The following is a 20,820-nucleotide window of genomic DNA, read 5'->3' as shown; positions in this document are numbered from 1 at the left end:
GGTGAGGGGAGGGCTGAAGACATTCATCATAGGAAAAAATAAAATGAACTTTCTTCCAAAGTGTCCAGTCATAGAGTGAACCCTAATTTCCCTAAGGATCTAAAACTGACCTAAAGAGGACCAAAGTGCATAACAAGTTTTAATTAAAAATGAAACTTCACATGCTCATGGAGCAATCAATGTAAAACCTTGTTTATGTTAAATAATTAGTAAACATCCCTTTAAATCAGAATTACAGTATCACTATAGTATGTGAAGTTATTACCATGCCCTCATATATTAAAAAGTACACAAAGTAAATAGCCTAAAGATCAGAAACTGCATTTTCTCTTATCTGGTATTACCTAAAACTTCAGAGCTATGAAGCCTTTCCAATGCTTCAAATGAACAATCAAAATAGTCCTATTATGGCAGAGGCAAAAGTATAGTTGCAAGCTCCTGACCAGCCTGATCTAGAGTTCCAGGCTAACCTGGGCTGCACAGTGAGACCCTGTCATGCTTCAAAAAAAGTTTCTCCTCTCAAATACAGAGGACTACATGGAATATATGGTAACTGGTATTTTATCCAACTTCCTGAGGTCACAGAGAGGCAAACAGTAGACAACATGATCTCATGATGTCATCATCGATGGTCCTTCTTCACCAGTGGCATCTTGAGAAATATGAAGGTCATCAAGCATCTCGGCCAGACTAACTCGAGGTGCTCCTTCATCATCTGTGTCACTTTCCTCAGGGATGGCAGAATCTCGGTAAATGTTAACATTTTTTCTAATTGCCTCATCTTCTTCAAGATCTTCAAGGAAATCTTGATATTGCCTTTCATCATCTGTATCCATGTTTCCTCTATCTCTTGCAAGCTCCTTCAGTTTCCAGTTTCTGGGGCGTTGGCGTTTAGTGCGGTCATAACTCTTCTTGATTAATACCACACCTGGAACTCTCTCTGGGCTCATTTTGTTGACATGCTCATCATTTAAGTTACAGTCGGCCAAATCAAGCCCCAGTACCAGGTATCCAGGATTTAGAAGATGTCCCAAGTGAGTGCGACAAAAATACTGTTTATCTGTATCCATTTCAGATGTTTTCTGTACCCAGACTTCCCCAAGGCTATGCTTTTTTGATATCATCCAAGCACCTGAACTGCGCTTTAGATCTCGGACTATGCTGCAGCCCATCACAATAAACTTCTAGCTGTTTGGGGTGGCATAAACTATTGAAAGGATGACTCCAGAGAGTGCTCCCATCAACATCTGCAACTTGTAGGGAGTTAGGATCTATGAGATGGATGGCACTAGCTACTCGAATGCAAACACATATCTGGCTCATATTCCCAAGGCTTCGTGCCGGTTTTGGAGACAGGCAGACAACATTATCCTTGCATATTGGAAAAAATTTCCACAGAAAAAGTGCTCTTATAATTGTATGTGTTACTATCGATATCTTTTTTTAATAGTTTTTTGTTCATTATTTATTTATTTATTTGAGAGTGACAGGCACAGGGAGAAAGACAGATAGAGGGAGAGAGAGAGGATGGGCGCCAGGGCTTCCAGCCACTGCAAACGAACTCCAGACGCGTGCGCCCCCTTGTGCATCTGGCTAACGTGGGACCTGGGGAACCGAGCCTCGAACCGGGGTCCTTAGGCTTCACAGGCAAGAGCCTAACCGCTAAGCCATCTCTCCAGCTCACTATGGATATCTTGAGAGATCAGTCTTTGTGATGCTTTGTATCTGCAGGGAACTGAAGAAAGTGTACCATCTTCTGAGCATGTTGTTTTGAGGAATAATAGAATAATAGAAATCCAAACCATCATGAATCTCTTTGATACGAAGTGTATTCTGATGCATTCCATATTTCAGATTCAAGTGCTCCAGATAATAGAATGATTTTTTGGGCAAAGTCTTCTGCCTGACTTGAATCACAGCTTTCCAGAAGTCTTTAACTTCTACCCTATGGCAATCGCCACACATTTGGGACTGAACAACAAAATCCACCACAGACACTTGCTGAAGGATAGCTCCATTCATCACCTCTTCCTGAATAGTCAATTTAACTTTAAGTCTCTTGGAATAGGGCTCAGTCCAAATAAAGCCTGCATCTACAAGCCGAACCTTACTGAGATGTGCTTTGATTTTTTTTTTTTTTTTCAAACACAAAGCAAGAAGTTCCCTGGATTCTAAAGCACACTTGTACCCATGTTCCTGGTGGCTGAAAATACCTTTGGTATTGTTTGCAGAAGGAAATCGAGACCTGTTTCGGGACACCTTGACTGATGTCTACTTTACTTGGCAAACGGGCCACACAAATGTTGGCAGGATTTGGACACCACACTCACTGCACAAAACGTGTCCAGGGCTGCGGATTGTGGCTTCCGTCCTGTACCCCATCGTTCTCGGCACCGAGACAGGGAGCAGGCGAGGAGGAAGTCGCCTTTCGGTCTCTCCCGTAGAGTCTTCCTTCTGGGAAAAAGAGCGGCCAACTCCACTAGGAAACGCTGGAAGTAACTTCGCGCAGCCCGCGCGCCCGCACCGGGTCGGCGGGTCCACGCGGGGCGCACGCGGCCGCCCTCGGCTCCGGAGCTCGCTCGCGCTTCGCCTGGGTTTGCGGAAACCTCGCAACGACACCCACCGGCCCCCCGCAGGCGCCAGCGCCGCCGCCACCATCCGGCTAAGACCCTCTCCTGGAGCAATTTTTTTTTTAAGTTGCTTTCTTTTTAAATTAGATTAGTATCCATTCGAAGTTCTGTTTGCATTTGATATTTAATTTTCTCATGGAGGGCTAGTTGAATGCCATTAGTGTGTCCTTTTGATCCTTACTGTAGTTAATATGTCATGCTGATTGTGTTTTCTTTTATTAAAATGACAGAGCTGAACTCATAAGGTTAAAGGCCAAAAATATTAGCACTGAACATCAAAGTGATTTTTGTGTGTGCGCTTGTTCCATTCCCACACAGTCCACACAAAACCAACCTAATCTCCAGGGAAATGGAAACTCATAAATTTAGCAAGACCAGCAATTACATTCAAAAGTAGGGGTTTTTAAACCGAGCGTGGTGGCGCACGCCTTTAATCCCAGCACTCAGGAGGCAGAGTTAGGAGGATCGCCATGAGTTCCAGGCCACCCTGAGTTTACTACATACAGAATTCCAGATTAGACTGAACTAGAGTGAAACCCTACCTCAAAAAAACAAAACAAAAAAAAAAAATATATGGATTTTTAAGAAGGCTTGGGTATGTAGAAAAATTAGAATTTGACAAGTTGGATTTTATATGATTATTTATGAATTATTAAATCATATTTAATTTTTTCATGTACATAAGAAATGGTTTGTATGTTGAAGATGTGCTAAGTAAAATACTTGAGAGGAAAAAAATCAGATTTGGATTCAAAACTACTGAAGCTCAAAACAAAAATGAAATACTGTTAAAAAGAGACAATTGTTGTCTCATGGAAATAACCCCACCAAAATATCAATCAGATAAGAAAGGAAAGCAGGTCACAGGAGCAGGCCTACCCTGGTATCTGTGATGCAGAGCATAAGTACAATAGAAATAAGCATAGTATATGACTCAATAGACAAAATATATCAGGATTCTAGTGAAAGTATTTTCTGTTCTCCTATTTGATAAGCTTGATCTTGATAACAATTTTAAAATATAAACCCATGGTTGATTACAAGTGAAAGTTTAAAAAAAATAATATGTAAGTGAAAGTACTTTTTACCAAACAAGCTTAAGTATTCTGCTGATAAATGATTACAATTTGGTTGATTAATAAAATAAAGGTATATATAGGTATAAATGATATATGTATCCCCCCTACATTTTTATGGGGTCATGTTTCAGATTGTTTATTTAATTTGTGTTTTGTTAACAATAATATTAAGTTAGAAAAATGCTCAAGTCATAATTCTTAAATAATAACTATACATATTTCAATGTTTGGGGAACTTTGTTCTTATGAAGTAGTGGCAACAAGAAGGAAGAGTAACTCAGAAGTAAAGAGGAAATTTAAGACCATTTGTTACAGTCAGGTTTGCATTGCTGTCAGAAATCACCCAACTAAGAGCAGCTTGTGGGGAACAAAGGGGTTATTTTGGCTTACAGACTTAAGGGGAAGCTGCATGATGGCAGAGGGAAATGATGGCCTGAGCAGAGGGTGGACATTCACTTCCTGGATATCAGGTGGGCAACAGAAACAGGAGTGTGTGCCAAGTGCTCACAGGGGAAACTGGCCATAACACCCATAAGCCCACCCCCAACAATACACTGCATCCAGGAGGCATTAATTCCTAAGTCTCCCTCAACTGGGAACTGAGCATTCAGAACACCTAACTTTATGGGGAAACCTGAATCAAACCAACACAACCATAATTTAAAATTTAATGGAATTTTTTATTAAAATTCTCATTCCATTATCCCATATCATTCCATGTACTACAAAATATTATTCTGTAATATTTATGTGTCTATTTCAAATCTCTTAATAACATGAATTTTTCAGTCATATAAGGACTGGAAAGATGACTCAATGGCCAAAGGCAATACTTGTAAATCCTGACTGCCTGGGTTTGATTCTCTAGTAGCCAGGTGATGTGAGATGCACAGAGTGCTGCATGCATCTGGACTTTGTAGTAGTAGAAGGGCGTAACCTGTCCATATGTTTTCTTTCTATCTATGCTACACACACACACACACACACACACACACACACACACAGCCACTGCAAATGAACTCCAGATGTGTGTGCCCCTTTGTGCATACACACGTGTGTGTGTGTGTGTGTGTATAATTCACTTTCATGCATGACAATTTAAATTTATGCAAATTTATAATTAATATGAATTGCTTGATGCTAAAAACTAGCCCTTTCTCTTCATACACAATTCACACATAGAATACTAACTTGCAAATACCTGCAGAATCTCACATAGAAGCAGTGACCACAGTCAAGAAATGAACATCCTACACTTTGGGTGTTTTTTTGTTTGTTTGTTTGTTTTTTGTTTTGTTTTGCTGTTGTTGCTGGTTTTTGAGGTAGGGTCTCACTCTAGCTCAGGCTGACCTGGAATTCACTGTGTACTCTCAGAGTGGCCTTGAACTCATGGAAATCCTCCTATATCTGCCTCCCAAGTGTTGGGATTAAAGACTTGCACCACCACACCCAGCTAAAAATAAATTCTATTTTATTTATTTAAGAGAGTGAGAGAAAGAGGCACAGAGAATGAGGGGACCAGGGCCTCCAGCCACTGCAAATGAGCTCCATACACATACACCACCTCATGCAGTATGTGGGTCCTGGGGAATTGAACCCAGGTCATGAGGCACTGCAGGCAAGCACCTTCACCAGTAAGCCATCTCTCCAGCACCATCCTACACTTTTTAATGTGCAACAATCCACCTTTTGATCTGAGAGAAACTTTGGTTATGAAGTTTACACAAGAGCATCTAACTTTTCCCAACTGGTCCTATAACATGAAGCAATACTCATATCAGATATCAAAGAAGTACAGCTTTAATCAGGCTTAACTGCCTGGACTTAGGCTGGGAGATGTGTAGAAGCAGTCTTCTTAGACAAAATTATTTTAGTCACAAGAAAGGGTGTTCAGTTTTGAGTCTTGCTGTCCAGTGTATGTTTGTTAATACTTGCTGTTGCAGTCAGGTTCACATTGCTGGGAGAAATCACCCAACCAAGAGCAGCTTTTGTGGGGGAAAGGGTTTATTTTGGCTTACAGACTTGAGGGGAAGCTCCATGATGGCAGGGGGCTTGAGCAGAGGGTGATTATCACCCCTTGGCCAATAGCAGGAACAGGAGAGTGTGAGCAACTTCGGCAAGGAGAAACTGGCTGTAATACCCATAAGCACACCCCCACAATTCATTGCCTCTGGGAGGCAGTAATTCCCAAATCTCTACCAGCTGGCAACCTAGCACTCAAAACACCTAAGTTTATGGGGGACACCTGAATCAAACCACCACACTTGCTTCTAATGATTAGAGGTGTCTTTTGTTTAATTGGTATTTGTGAGTGAGTTTAGGATATGTGGAGCCTATGCACTTTTAATGGACCCAGAACAACCCTTGCCTGACCTTCATGTGATTACTCACAAAAGGAGTAGAAACTCTGGAAGAACACTACTCTATTTCCCAGAGATTGATAAGGGTTTGAATTTTGCACCTCTACATATACACTATTTTGTTCTCTTTTTTTTCTAGTTTATTTTTATTTATTTATTTGAGAGTGATAGAAAAAGGCAGTGAGAGAGAGAGAATGGGCATGCCAGGGCTTCCAGCCACTGCAAATGAACTCCAGATGTGTGTGCCCCTTTGTGCATCTGGCTAACGTGGGTCCTGGGGAATCGGACCTTGAACCAGGGTCCTTAGGCTTCACAGGCAAGCGCTTAACTGCTAAGCCATATCTCCAGCCCTATTTTGTTCTTTTTATAAATTAGCTTTCTCTGTTTTCTATAGTTTATACACTACTCTTTAGACTCTAGCTAATTTGTTGCCTTGGCATGCAATGGCTCTGAGACTACTAAATCTTTCCTTTTAAGCTCTCCTTATTATTTTAATAAGGGACACTTGATCTCCTATGGTCTTACCCCAAATGAAATATTCACTTCATGGTTCAGCTGAGTTAAAAAAAAAAAAAAAAGCATGAGCTCAACTTGACACATTAGTACTTTTTAATTGGCAATTAAAACTGTTAGTATCTAGTATTAATACTATTCAAAAGCTAAATATTTTATTTTTATAGTTCATTTGAAATCAATATTTTTTTTTAATTTTTTTATTTATTTATTTGAGAGCGACAGACACAGAGAAAGACAGATAAAGGGAGAGAGAGAGAATGGGCGCGCCAGGGCTTCCAGCCTCTGCAAACGAACTCCAGACGCATGCGCCCCCTTGTGCATCTGGCTAACGTGGGACCTGGGGAACCGAGCCTCGAACCGGGGTCTTTAGGCTTCACAGGCAAGCGCTTAACCGCTAAGCCATCTCTCCAGCCCGAAATCAATATTTTAATGTAGAGAAAATGACAGGCACATAAACTCTTAAAATGAACTTAAATACTATACTACATGTGAAGGCAGTGGTTTGGCTATTCTGATTTTCATATTTCCAGTGGAGTGTATTCAATAAATGAAGCAGTGAATAGATGTTGAATTCTTCTACATTCTGTTTGATATGGCAGACTGCGTGACATACTTGAGTAGCTGTTCACACTGATTAGCTGTGTCTCTAGGTGAGTCACACACTCTCCTTTTTTTCCCCTGAAAGGTCAAGGTCTTACTCCTCCCTTCAAATTCATCATGTCTATCTTAATACCATTCTTCACAATAATTATTGCCTCGGGGTAGAATCCATTTATTCTTAAATTCCTGCTCTATGGTCAGCCGTGACCTTCCCTGATTCTCTTTCTGATATCTTTGAGGCTTTATTAGGTATTTACTCTCTTATTTTTTTTTTTTTTTTAGTTATTAGCTTTACAATGACCAAGGAAAACTATGATTACCTTGTTTTTCTATCTACCTAGTCTTTTCCACTATAATAAAAGTTCTAGATTTCAGTACCCAGCTATTACCTCAATATTCATATATTACTTTGAACATAATAACTCAGAATTATTTTGTTCAATTTGAGCTGATTGTGAAACAAGCAGACTGAACAAGCATTTGAGTATTAATCTTTATATTAAAATGAAGAAATTAGTATATAGCTGAATGAAAGAGTGTGATAAGTACCATACTGGCATCATATGTAGCCAAGAGCTAAGGGAAAAGGGCAAAGCTCTGCAGGAATCAGGAGGATGTGTTGGTAGAAGGAACATGCTTCACAAAGGAAGAGACACATGAACTCCATGTTAAATGATAATGTCTATGCTCTTCAATCCAGGGAGGAAGGAGTAAAGGAAGCCCAGGCCAAATTCTATAACAGTCACTTAAGTTGGGGTTTCGACTTCCAGATAAGATGATGGAATAGTAGCCATGCCAAAGCTATAGCCAAGACCTTACCTGGAAAAGACAAAAAAAAAAAAAATACAGACCAATCTCCCTCATGAACATAGATGCAAAAATTCTCAACAAAATATTGGCAAAGAGAATTCAAGAATATATCAGAAGGATCATTCATTCCGACCAAGTAGGCTTTATCCCAGAGATGCAGGGGTGGTTCTATATATGCAAATTGATAAATGTAATATATTATATATGCAAATGAACTGAAGGACAAAAATCATATGATCATGTCAATAGATGCAGAAAAAGCATTTGACAAAATCCAGCATCCTTTCATGATGAAAGTCCTACAGGGCTGGAGAGACTGCTTAGTGGTTAAGGCACTTGCCCATACAGCCTAAGGACCGTGTTCAACTCTTCAGATCCTACGAAGCCAGATACACAAAGGTGAGACAGGCACAAGATCACACATGCCTACTAGGTGGTTAAAGCAATTGGAGTTCAATTGCAGTGGCTGAGACCCTGGCATGTCACTTTTCTGTCATCTATCTATATATCTATAGCTACATATATATATATATGTCCTTCATAAACTGGGAATAGAAGAACATACCTCAACATAATAAAGGCTATTTATGACAAACCTACAGCTAGCATAATACTAAATAGGGGAAAACTTGAAATTTCCACTCGAATCAGGAACAAGGCAAGGGTGTCTACTGTCCCAACTTTTATTTAATATACTACTAGAAGTCTTGGCTATAGCAATAAGGCAAGAGACACATATAATAGAGATATAAATTGGAAAGAAAGATATCAAATTATCATTATTTGCAGATGATATGTTTCTTTACATAAAGGACCCTAAAGACTCTACCAGCAAGCTGTTAGAGCTAAAAAACACTTTTAGCAATGTAGCAGGATACAAAATTAACACACAAAAATTAGTGGTCTTCCTACATACTAATAAAAATCATGCTGAGAATGAAATCAGGGAATCACTCCCATTCACAAATGCCTCAAATAAATAGATAAATAAAGTATCTTGGAATAAACCTAATCCAAGAAGTGAAGGTTCTCTGCAATAAAAACTTTAAAACACTCAAGGCAAAAATTGCAGAAGATACTAGGAAATGGAAAGACATCCCATGTTCATGGATTGGAAAGATCAATATTGTAAAAATGTCAATCTTACCAAAAGCAATCTACACATTTAATGCAATCCCCATTAAAATTCCAGTGGTATTCGTCACAGAAATAGAGAAAAATCCTAAAATTCATTTGGAAGCACAAAAATCTCAAATATTCAAAATAATTTTGAGTAGCAAAAATAAGGTTGGTAGTACTACCATACCTGATTTTAAAATATATTACATAGCCACAGTAACAAAACAGCATGGTACTGACAAAAAACAGATACGTAGATCAATGTATGTGAATAGAGGACCCAGATGTAAGTCCAGGCAGTTATAGTCACCTGATCATGGACAAAAATGCAAAAAATACTCATTGGTGAAAAGACAGCCTCTTCAATAAATGTTGCTCAGAAAACTGGATATCTCTAAGTAGAAGGAAGAAAATAGACTCTTATCTCTCTCCATGCACAATAATTAAGTCCAAATGGATAAAATACTTTAATATGAGACCAGAAACTCTGAAATTGCTAGAGGAAAAAGTATGGGAAACCCTTCAACATATTTGCATAGGCAATGACTTTCTGAATATAACCCTGGTGGCTTAAGAAATAAAAACAGGCCAGGCAGTGGTGGTGCATGCCTTTAATCCCAACACTCAGGAGGCAGAAGTCGGAGGATCACCATGAGTTTGAGGCCACCCTGAGACTACATAGTGAATTCCAGGTCAGTGAAACCCTACCACGAAAACCAAAAAAAAAAAAAGAAAGAAAGAAAGAAAGGGAAGAAAAAAAAAAAAAACACTACTAATCAACCACTGGGACCTCATGAAATTACAAAGCTTTTGTACAGCACAGGACACTGTGAATAGAGCAAATAAACAACCTACTGAATGGGAGAAAATCATTGCCAGCTATACATTTGACAGAGGATTCATACCCAGGATATACAAAGCATTCAACAAAACTAAATAATAAGAAATAAGCAACCCAATTAAAAATGGGAGTTGGAACTAAATAGAGAATTCTCAGAAGAGGAAATAAAAATGGCCTATAAACTCTAAAATATTGACCTACTTCCTTAGCCATCAGGGAAATGCAACTTAAAACTACTTTGAGATTCCATCTCAATCCTGTCATAATGGCTATTATCAAGAAAACAAATGACAATAAATGCTGGAGAAAATGAAGCAAATGAAGACCCCCCCCTACACTGTTGGTGGGAATGTAATCTGATACAGCCATTGTGGAAATCAGTGTGGAGGTTCCTGAGACAGCGCAAAATAGATTTACCATATGATCCATCTATACCATTCTGAGGTATATATCCTAAGGACTCATTGCATTACCTTAGAGATCCTTGCACATCCATGTTTATTGCTGCTCTATTCACAGTAAATAAGAAATGGCACCAACCTAGATTTCCATCAACTGATGAGTAGATAATGAAGATGTGGTACATTTATGGTAAAGAAAAATGAAATATGGAATTTACAGGGAAATGGATGGACCTCTGGAGGGTTATACTTAGTGAGGAAACTCATGCCCCAAAAGCCAAGCACACATGTTCTCTCTCATATATGGATCCTAGCTACAAATGTTTGGACTTGAATGTGAGTTGGAATAAAACTTGGTAGCAAACATCAGTAAGCAAGAAAAGGGTTATATGGGAAGAAGGAGAGGGGAGGACTTAAGGGGATGGTTTTATATATATATATATACATACATACACATACATACATACACATACATACATACATACATATATAACCATATATATATGATATATTATATATTTTCCTGGGGATCAAAAAAGGTCTAAGTGAGGTCAAGAGAAGGAATTGAGTAAAGGAAGAGTGGGGAGAGTTAATTAAGATCTAAGTGGATATGTATAAATCATATGGAAACACACTGTTTTGGACAATGGTACATCCAGAAGCCACCGATTGTTACGAGACTCCCAGACCAACAAGTCACTGAAATGTATCCCACTCCTGGCACTGAGATTTTTCTATAATAATGTCCGGTTTTGAGTATCAGAATGTCCACCCCCATAGGATACTTTTTCCCAAACTTTTTTAAGTTATACATTACTTTAATTGGCTAATAAGTAATTACTTTTCCATATGCCTTATTCATAATGTCTTTAGCTTTAACTAACTTTCCTCTCCCTTATTCGTTTAAAGAATAAAGTACTGCTTTGTACATAATTTACTTTGTTTTCTGTAGGGCAGCAATTATTGATAATAATAACCTTCTTTTCACTTGCTTTCTTTTCATTAACATTTCTTGAATACAGGAGAGAAGAATACAGTACATTGGAAATTTCATGTATCTTCTCTTACACTGCTGCAACTCTAATTATTATTATTGGCAACTTCTATAATTATAGACAATAATTATGACAATATGCACAATAATCCCCCCCACACTTTCCCCTTCACAGCTCCACTCTCTATCATATCCCCTTTCCTTCTCAATTAGTCTCTCGCTTATTTTGATGTCATCATATAAGAGGTGATAACAACTTAGTGATTCATTTATAACTTGGGTTAAGAAAGAATGGTTGTCAACTAGAACGCACTTGATGTAAAGTACAGAATCCTAAGATCAGTAGCCCCAGGCTGGAGTTATTTCAGTATTCCCCTATGTTTTCCATGACTGCAAAGACAAGTAAGTATCAGGAAAACTCAATTTCAATAATATACCGGTGAGTAGGAGTTAGGGCAGATGGGAGAGTAATAATGCCTTTAGTCAGTACTTCCCCCACATGCAGCTGTTCTCCATATCATTGTCAACGATGGCCTGTAGGAATGGACTTGATATTGAAATAGTGCCTCAGGAAGACTGCAACACTAAACAACATGAAGTATCCCATCAAATAAGCAGCAGCTGAAACCAGTCCTGTGAGACAAGGCCAAGTAAAGCAGTCAGCATGCATTTTCCCACATGCTCAGCAAACTCAAGCTCAGGAGATGAAATCCAGAAGCCTGCTCCAAGAGTAAGTTATAGAAAGACAAGAAGTTTAGACATATGTATGGTGTAATGTGCAGAATTTCATCTTGTCTTTGACATAATGCATATTTTTAAATACTTTTTTTTGCTTAAGTTGATCACTTCCAGTGAATTAAAAAAAAAATGAAGTCTATCCCTTTAAATCCAACTTAATTTTTGTTGTTTTATGTGTGTGCTTACATGTGTTTGTATGTGTGTATGCATGCATGCGTGTATGAAGGCATATTCACACATATGGAGGCACAAGTGTATGTGGGCATAAATGGATATGTGTGTGCATACAATGTGTGTGCATGCATAGAGGCCAGAAGTCCACCTCAGGTATTATTCCTCTCAGGTGCCTTCCACCTTTCTTCAGGCAAAGTATCTGTGGCAGTTCTAAGATTCAGCAATGACCAAGACCATGGAGACCACTCCGAGGCAAAGATGGAAGCTTTTATTAGGGAAAAACACGAGCTGCCAGGATGGACTCTCAAGAGCACAGCAGTCAAATTTTGAGTACAGATAGTGGGCTATATAGAATTCTTCAGTTGGGGGAAGGTGAGGAAAAGAAAAGAACTCCTTTTTTTCTTTACATTTCAAATAGCTAGGGTGTGAGACCAGAACAGTGACCTGGTGTCCTGAGAAATAAGGGGGCAGGAAACCTACACCTGGGGCATTGTTAGGCAAGGAATGGATAATGGCTGGTTGGTTTCTTGAGGAATGTGGATGGCCCACTTCCTTATGTCTCTGATGCCTTCCTGATGTGACTCCATTTTGTCCTGACTAAATATTCCAGCCTTTTGTTAATGATAAGAGATGAAGGTTAATTTTTCATGCTGACTGTAAGGGCAATGAGTTCTTATGGGAGAGGCTGGATAATGCAGTCTATGGGTCTCTCTTCTGGGCAGGTAATGAGGAGGTAGCTTCCTGGTGGCTAGAGGTGGCAGAGTGGTGAGATCAATATCACCAGTGTGGCATGTTGTTATGACTTGGTCCTGAGTGAAGCAGAGACTTCTCACATACCATCCCTGTATTGAGCTGGCTTCAGGGCAGTTGCTGGCAGACACCTGTTATACAGAAGGTGAGGGAGATGGGCTCTGTGCCCCCTGGGAGAAGACAGAAGGGAAAATAAAATAGCTACTCTTGTCAAAACATCAGGTATAAAGGGAGGATGAGCATTCAGAGGTGAAAGGTAGAGAGTTGGGAGCAAAAAGAGGCAGAGGGGCACTTTGGGATCATGGGAAGAGTAGAAACACAAAAGAGTTTAAGTTTGAGAGTGTCCATTGGGGTGACAGTGTACTTATCCCTGGGTGCAAAAGGGTAAGGGCTAAGGAAGAAGGGGGCCTGATTCTGGCTAAGGCAAGTGGGAGAAACTAGGGTCAGGGTAGGTGAAGTTAATCAAGGACAGGCAGAGTGAAAAGGCATGAATTAATGTTATAGTCTAGTATGGTAAGTCAGCATCAGACAGGGGAACCTATTAGTCTGACGTATTATTTATCCTGTAGTTATATTTTTCTCATTAGATGATTAAGACCATGTAGGCTACCAGAATTAACCATATATTTTGGAGGTCAACTCCATAGGAGAAACTTTCAGGGGCATGTGAGGAGTTCTATGACACAACATTATCATCTGCTAGGAAGAGCCAAGGCCATGCTAACCAAGTGGCCCTCCATCTTTTGGGAAGCCTAGAGAACTGATTTTCCTTCAACATGACTCTCCTGTTGCAGATATAATGACTTGGAATTCATTTCTGGGTCTCCACATCATCTCTGATCAAGAAGACAGGTAACTTACCAGAGGCTAGAAGTTCAAATACTTTTTATGACCTTTTGACCTGGGAACAGGAACCAAAATATTGATTATCCTTTTAACTCCAATGTTTCCAATTGATTTTGGCTTCTACATAGGGTTATTAATCACTCAAAGAGACTGTACATATTTGGTTAACAAAATAGATTAGTTAAAAAGGGTGCAGAACATATCTGGTTAGCAAAGCAGATCTGGTTAGAAAATAACACAATAGTTTTAAATTATTCTGATTAATATTTAAATTTAGTTGTCAGGGGACAGTGTAAGGTATACCTGGGACATAGAAAGCATACATATTCTAACTTTTAAGTATCTGTCAGTATAAGTATAAGTATAGGAAGAACATTTTAGTAACCCTGAAAACAATATTTTATTAGTTATTTTATCAATAACTTACTGATTTAATCTAGAAATTGTATGCCAGGAAAAAGACAAGACAATGTAAAAACTTAGCATCTGTGTTTGAAAACAAATTTGGCTAGTTTGTATATATATCAATGTAAGTATCAATTACCCCTCAAACTGGAAGTATAGTGGCAATTTGAGATTATGTTTTTAGGGCAGGAAACACATTTTAAGTATAAATATCTCTATAAGCAATGAACATAAGATAACAGAAATAAGACGATTAACTAAGTGAAGCCTTGACTGAGACTGATTATACATAGATCAAGAATAAAATGACATATATAAATCTATTTTCTTGAATAGTGGTACATCCAGAAGCCATGGATTGTTACTAGAAAATTTTCAGTGCCAGGGATGGGATACCTTCCAGTGAGTTGTTGACCAGAGAGGTCCCTGTTGCCTCCAAAACATTATAGGCTATAAGCTAGTGCCAAGGCCTTTGGTTTTCAATGAGAAAGAAATGGTAAGACCCTATTGCTGAAGACTTCATATGCCCAAGCAGCAGAGTCACTGAGAAATCAAGCTAGTGCTGAGAAGAAAACCTTCTCCCTGTAGCCTAGCCAACTGAAAGCTGGAAATAGTTGCACTGTTTGCAGCTTTACGGGAGACAGAAGTCATCAGCAGTGAAAAAAGTGGGCACTGGAAACCTAAAGTTTGGCCAGAAAGGCCAAATAACTGAACGAGTGCAAAAGTGACATATCTGCTCTAGGGAAAACTAACAGCTCTCTAATTGTACTGAAGGCCCATTCTATGGGAGGGAATACATGCCTGGTACTAAAAACATAATCAAAAGCCTATGACAGGGGAGGTCAAGAGCCTTAGGGGTATAAAGCCTGCTCTTGTCTGGATAAATACATATATTACTCTCACAAAATTACCCCAAAAGCACTACACTTAATGTTCATACTCATATATCAATGCTACTCTCACTTTTGGTTAGAGAAGCTTCTCTTTTCAGATGGTAATGAACACTGGGATAACACAAGAGACAACACAGTGCTGAGAAGAGGGGACAGAGGCGTGTCCACCACTGAAGCATCTCACACCCTCCAAGGCTCAGGGTCCATGGTGGAAGAGGTGGCAGAAAAAATGTAAAAGCCAAAGGAAGGGCACCACTCCTTACATACAACTGTCCAGACAGAATTTGGCTCAATATCTAAGAACTTGTAGTGCCTAGCAATACCTACCCAAGACCCTCATAATAGGAGAAAAAGATGATGACATCAAATTAAAAGAGAGACTAATGGAGAGAGGGAGGGGATGTGACAGAGAGCAGAGTTATGAAGAGGAAGGTGGGGGAGGGGAGGGGGGGAATACCGTGCATTGTTGTCTGTAGTATAGAGGTTGTCAATAGAAAACATATTTTTTTAAAAAGGAATAAAATAAAACTTGGTCATTGTTGAGTTAAGCAAGCCTGATTTTAACATGCATTAGAGACAATATGATGGACTCAATATCTTAAATAAGTACCTTTTACCACTGAACAATTTTAAGGCTTAACTAAAGAAATATTTATTACTGTTATATGATGCTTAGACAAGCTATATTAACATTGTTTGTATATCGTGGATTTTTCTAAGCCATGAGGATCTTTTTTAGTTTTTCTAAGAATACAAATCACAATAAGTCACTTTTAGTAAGACTTAGATTATAACCCCAGTGATAATCATCTAGCAAAATCAGCATGAACAAATAAAGAACCATTTGAAAATTATAGTTTTAGCCAGGCATGGTGATGCATGCTTATTGATAGCTAAACACCATGGACCAGACCTTGTATAAACCAAATTACAATATTCTGATAGCTGGAAAAGTCTGATATTAACAAGAAGTAGAGTTTACATATTTAAGGCACATGAGGCTACAGAGAGTGAACTATGAGCAAAAGATCTGTTGACAGAATTTAAAATAAACAAGAAATCTATATTACTTAGTACCATTTTTGGATTAAATATGAAGATATACTTATGGAGTCAGCAGTTAATGAGCTCAGTGATGTTCAGTCAGTAACTGTTGAGGATGTGAATTTTAGAGCAAATGCTTTATGACGGTTGCTTAGAGAACTTAGAAGCATTTTCTAAAAATTTCCAATTCAGGGCTTTGTTCCAAAAGGTTTAAGTTACTGGCAAGTTATTGCTGTAATTTTATGCTAAATGTGAAAGCTCTCCTCTTCAGCCTTTTGGCATATCTACAAAATACAATTAGACCATGAGTAAATGGTGCTGTTTTCTAAATCTGGGAAGGCTTCCTGCCCTGTATGCATCAATGAGACCCTATATTAAAATATCACATTAAACACTGATGGTAATACCATATTTTTTTCTGGCTCCATAGTGAAGAATTAAAAAAAAAAAAAAGTTACACTGTAACAGCTTGAAAGTCTCGGTTTCCCACTCAATGAGAATTAAATTTAGAAATTACCAACAAAACCTAATTTTCCTTACAGATTCAAAGATAAAAGTTGATTCCTTCTAAAGATCTTCTGATGGCTTGTGTTTTTCAATAGTATTTGAGTAAATCTAATTTTTAGATAACTATAATAAACATCTTCAGCAATCATTTCCAGCTTTTCTGATGTAAATCTATGTGAGAATCAGAAGTACATATTGCTTGTTTAGGCTAAAGAATGTTCCTGAATGTTTCCCCTATTTCCTGTACAAAAATACAATAACATTACAATTATTTTTAAATGCTTCTTTTTATAGAATATATATTTTTTTCCTTCAGGCAGATAAAATAAAAATTTTCCAATAAGAAAATACTGAAAAACAAAAATATTTATACCTGATGTGTGAGGTTGTGTGAACTCATACTGCTGTTACAAAGTACAATGAAATACAAAGACCAAAACCTCAGCAAAATCCGAGGCAAACCAAAGTGCTATGAAATTGAAATAAATGCCTTTTTATAATTTCATGAACCTAAAAAAATACAATAACAGTATCTGGTAAATACCTAGATGTTCATTTGGAGCTGCCACGCTAGTGGCCTCCTGACTAGTAACCTCCATTTGATGGTGTCCCGTCCCTTTCTCCTGTTTTGGCCCCTCTTCCTAGTCCCCAGTCAGGGATGGTCTTTCTCTCAGGGTACTCTAGTCCTTCCTTTGTTTTGTTGTTTCATTCCTTTTGTCCTCCCCCTCTCCATGTGAAAAGGTTGACAGGCTCAGATCAGTGTAGGTCTTGGGGGGGGGGGGGCGGTACTGGCAGCCACTGTCTATCTAGTTCATATCAGGGTGACAGTCCCCCCAGAGTCCTCTGTCCCATCCTGTGGCTCTTATAGTCTTTCCATCACCTCACTTGCAATATTCTTTGAACCTTGGAAGGCATGAGAGATATCTCATTTAGTGTCGAGCTTGACAGCCTCTCATTTCTACCTTTGGTGAGGTTTTAGTCTTCTCATTCTGGTGTCATCTCTATAGAGAAGCTTTTCTGATTAACGGTGAGAGCAGCATTCATATTAATTCTGCCACTTCTTCTGCATCATTCCCTGAGTGCGGGTGGGTGTGACAGAGATGACTCATCCAGTGCTTAGCACTATGTTCTTTCTTATGACAACATATCCAAATTTGTGTACATAATGTTGAAAATTTATTTATTTTCATGTGTGTGTGTACATTTGTGTGCATTACAAGAGCAAGCAAGTATGCACAGTTTATTTGTGTAGCTTGGGTATTGAACCTGGACTGGCAAGCATTGAAATGAGTGCCTTTAACTACTGAGAAATCTTCCCAGCCCCCCAAATCCTTTTCGAAAAAATAAATGTACTTATTTATTTAAGAGAGAGAGAATGAATGGGTATACCAGGGCCTCTTACAGATACCAAAGAAATCCAAAAACTCACACACCATTTTGTGCATCTGGCTTTACATGAGTATTTGGAAATCACGCAGCAACCTGAAGACTTTGCAAGCAGGCGCCTTTAACTACTGAGGCATCTCCTCAGCCATAAAATTATTTTTTTCCCTTTGTTAGTTATGTACATATTCAGTGCATAAACAGCCGTGTTGGTACCATCATTAGCCTCCTCCCTTTCCTCACCCTTCTGAAGGGACCCTCCTAGTTGGGGATTGTGGGTCATGCATTGTGGGGGTAGCCATCAGTTATGGGGAGGAGGCAATGTCTATGTGAATAATGTCCCAATATGTGACTCTCCCTGAGTCATGTTGGGTTTGTTTTAGGTCTATTTCCATGATGAGGTCTTGGGAACCCCTGTGTCTCTGAATATCTGGTTTTGTAGGAGTTGAATGTTCTCTGTGTCTATCTCCTTTACCCTAGTGTTGATAACAGGTTCACCAAGAAAGCAGCACTCTTGCTCATTTCCCCAATTTCTCTATGGTTTCTGCTGGGGCCCTGGTGAGGTATGATGGGCTGATTCTCTCCTCAGATTCTGTATCCACCTTAAAAAGAGAAGCAGATTCTCCAACAGAGAGTGAAGTCAGCCCTGGATAAATGGGATAACCATTATTATATTAGAGAGAATTTAATAGCTATAGGCCCTCTTCTAGCCCAAGTTTGGTGGGAGCTTGATATTGGAGAGCAAACTCATTTTTGGATATGGTTCTGACTTGGTTTCCAATTCCAGCTATGGGTTCCAGTCCACTGAGTAGATCTGTTAGCCAATTCAAGAGCAGTTGGTTATACACCATGGCTGTGTGCCACTATTGCACTTGCGTGAGCATCACATCAGGCTATTTGCTGCTGAGTAGCTAAGACCATGAGTTGCTTGAACAGATGTTGGTCATTTTACCCCAGTTGCTCATGTAGCACCTTCTGGCAGTAGACTAGCTAACTGTCAGAGACTGACTCTCTTCCAGATTCCAGCCAGGTCTCTCCCTGTTCCATACCAACAGCATATGGTGTCTTTGGCAGTAGGGTCTTACCATTAACCTTTGGTGGGTAATCAAGTGCTCTGACAGAAATCTGTCTTCTTTTGGGAAACCTTATAGGTCTCTTTGATCGACAGCTCATTGTGGATGTTAACTGCATGTTGGCACTGTGAGTTACAGGCCAACACCAAGGGAAAAGAAGGAAGAAAAAGATAGGTAATATACAAAAGAAAGAGAGAGAAACAGGAGAAGATTAAGGTTAGTCTTCATCATACCCTCTCCAGGTCCCTTTGATTCAGGTGTTCCCTCTAAGGACCTGATGAATGTTTAACCATTTAGTCTGTCTTTCAGGATATAGGATTTTACGGTACCAGTTAACCCAGATGCCCATCATTTGATGAATGCATAACCTAGATATGGTGTATCTACCTACACATGATGGAATTCTACACAGCAATAAAGATGTCACCGTGCTGCTGCAAACAGCTGTTCATTCAGGCTCTGTAAGAAACCCAGTAAACACACTGGTTCACTAAATGGGTCTGTGATATAATTCTACTTTGGCTTGTTATCTGTGTCTTATCTGGGATGAATAGGTGTCTATATCTTCCCAGGAAATGTTTACACAACATTGTTGGAGAACCGATGACTGAAAAGAAGCTACAATTTTAGATAACATCTATTACAGCACGGTGACTTAGGGGCAGCTGTGTCACCAAAAACCCAACCCGGTATGAGTGAGAACTCACAAAAGCTGTGTCCCTGGAGCTCACCGCATGGGTTGCAGGCAGTTGCTAGCATTTTAGTGTTGGACGTGAAAATTTTATGCACCTATGGTACAATAATGTGGATATGCCTTATTCACCTATCACTTTATAATCGTGACCAAGGTAAAATGTACATTAGGTATTTATAAACCATAGTTTGTTTATAAAATTAATTAGTTCAGCCAACAGAATTTTTATGGCACTATAGACAGTTAGAATGTGGAAAATGTCATGAAAGGTAAAAGTGACTAATCTATATTAAAAAAAAAAAATGAAAAGAAGCTACCATTTTAGACCAAACACAATACCCATTACTAGTAGGAGAGACTCCTCTACCCAGAAGTTGTGTGTTGCTTTTGTAACCAGCTTTATGATACCTGTGGCTTGTTTACTTCCTGAGTCCAAAGAGTCTCCAGGATGGGATGTTTCCATGAGGAAGAAATCGCTACATGACAAACACCATGTAAAGTTCATATCCTCAATGAGAAAGTATCATGACCACCACTAAAGGAGAAATAACATTCCTCTAGCACCTTGTGTCCTTAATATCCTAAAAGACCGAGAAGATAGTTAGCTTTACTGCTTTTAATTTTCAATTTTCTTTTCCTTAATATTTTATATATTTATTTGAAATCCAAGAGGAAGAGAGAGTATGGATGCTCCAGGGCCTCTACCCAGTGCAAATGAACTCCATACACATGTGCCACCTTGTGCATCTAGCTTTACCTGGGTACTGAGGAATTGAATTCAGGTCTTTAGGCTTTGCAGTCAAGTGCCTTAACTGCTAAGCTATCTCTCCAGTCCAATTTTCTTTTTTCTTTTTTTAATGAAGTCAAGTTGAAGTTTTATTTAAAATATTTTGATATTAAATTTTAGCATGAGGGTTAAGAGTAATAGAGGCACTCAGAAATAAAGACATACCCCAGATCATG

The 20,820-nt window shown here is 38.9% G+C and overlaps 1 pseudogene; it reads right to left on the bottom strand.

Moving 5' to 3' along the window:
• Positions 1-611: 611 nt before the first annotated feature.
• LOC101617515 lies at positions 612-2,382 on the bottom strand (annotated as a pseudogene).
• Positions 2,383-20,820: the final 18,438 nt, after the last annotated feature.

The sequence above is a fragment of the Jaculus jaculus genome, chromosome 10 (genome assembly GCF_020740685.1).
Source record: "Jaculus jaculus isolate mJacJac1 chromosome 10, mJacJac1.mat.Y.cur, whole genome shotgun sequence".
Taxonomy (NCBI): domain Eukaryota; kingdom Metazoa; phylum Chordata; class Mammalia; order Rodentia; family Dipodidae; genus Jaculus; species Jaculus jaculus.
This window is presented reverse-complemented; position numbering and strand designations above follow the sequence as displayed.